Genomic DNA, 731 nt, shown 5'->3' with positions numbered 1-731 from the left:
TAGCCCCTCTGGAAGTGAGAACTGGGGGAGGCTGAAGGGGAGCCGGGCTCTGTGGCCATGGGAGGTGTTGCTGGGAGGCCCTGCTGCTGCTCACCAGGGTTCATAGGTGTGTGGTAGCACAGGAAAACAACCCGCTCCCTGGAGCCCGCGGGTGTAATGCACTCCTGCTCACACACACGCTCTCTGTCTATTCCCAGGTGACCTCAGATCATCTGCCTCCCTTTTCCCAGGGCTTACAGCCCCCCTGTGTGCAGCATGACGAGCAAAGCCCCCTTTTGAGGCAGCTCACTGCAGCTCGCTCAGCCTGGGAGCTGCTGCTGAGGCAGAGAGCACCAACCCCTTTCCCAGTACAGCAGACGAGCCTTCTCTCCACTTCCTTCCTCCCTCTGGCACAGAGCTTTCCTGATTTTTTGTACCTTTTTTTCCCAGTACAGCCCGAGCCCCAGCCCTGCCCAGATTCATGTTGGTTCTGACGGAGCCGGGAGCTGATGCACTAAAATCCAGCAAAGATGCCATTAACGGGATTCAGGAGCCACCTCGGCTATCAATGGCCCTGCTACCCATGCAGCTTTTAACCCTGGGGTGGCACCATTTTTACCCCACGTTCCTCCTTCTATTCAGAGCGAGAAGGAAGAGCTGAGAGGCTCCGAGCTGAGCACAGGGCTCATTAGCATGGAGCTCACAGAGCGCTTCGCGTTCGGCTTCAATCGGAGGCGATGTAAATCCGTGCA

At 57.5% G+C, this 731-nt stretch overlaps 1 protein-coding gene across 1 annotated transcript in view; it reads right to left on the bottom strand.

Annotated features, from left to right (window-relative positions):
* Nucleotides 1-731, bottom strand: part of CACNA1B (calcium channel, voltage-dependent, N type, alpha 1B subunit) — a 326,950-nt gene that overhangs the window by 322,092 nt on the left and 4,127 nt on the right. The gene's annotated exons all lie outside the window — the stretch shown is intronic.

This window comes from Chaetura pelagica, unplaced genomic scaffold, assembly GCF_000747805.2.
Source record: "Chaetura pelagica isolate M959 unplaced genomic scaffold, ChaPel_1.0 scaffold132, whole genome shotgun sequence".
In the NCBI taxonomy this organism is placed as follows: Eukaryota; Metazoa; Chordata; class Aves; order Apodiformes; family Apodidae; genus Chaetura; species Chaetura pelagica.
This window is presented reverse-complemented; position numbering and strand designations above follow the sequence as displayed.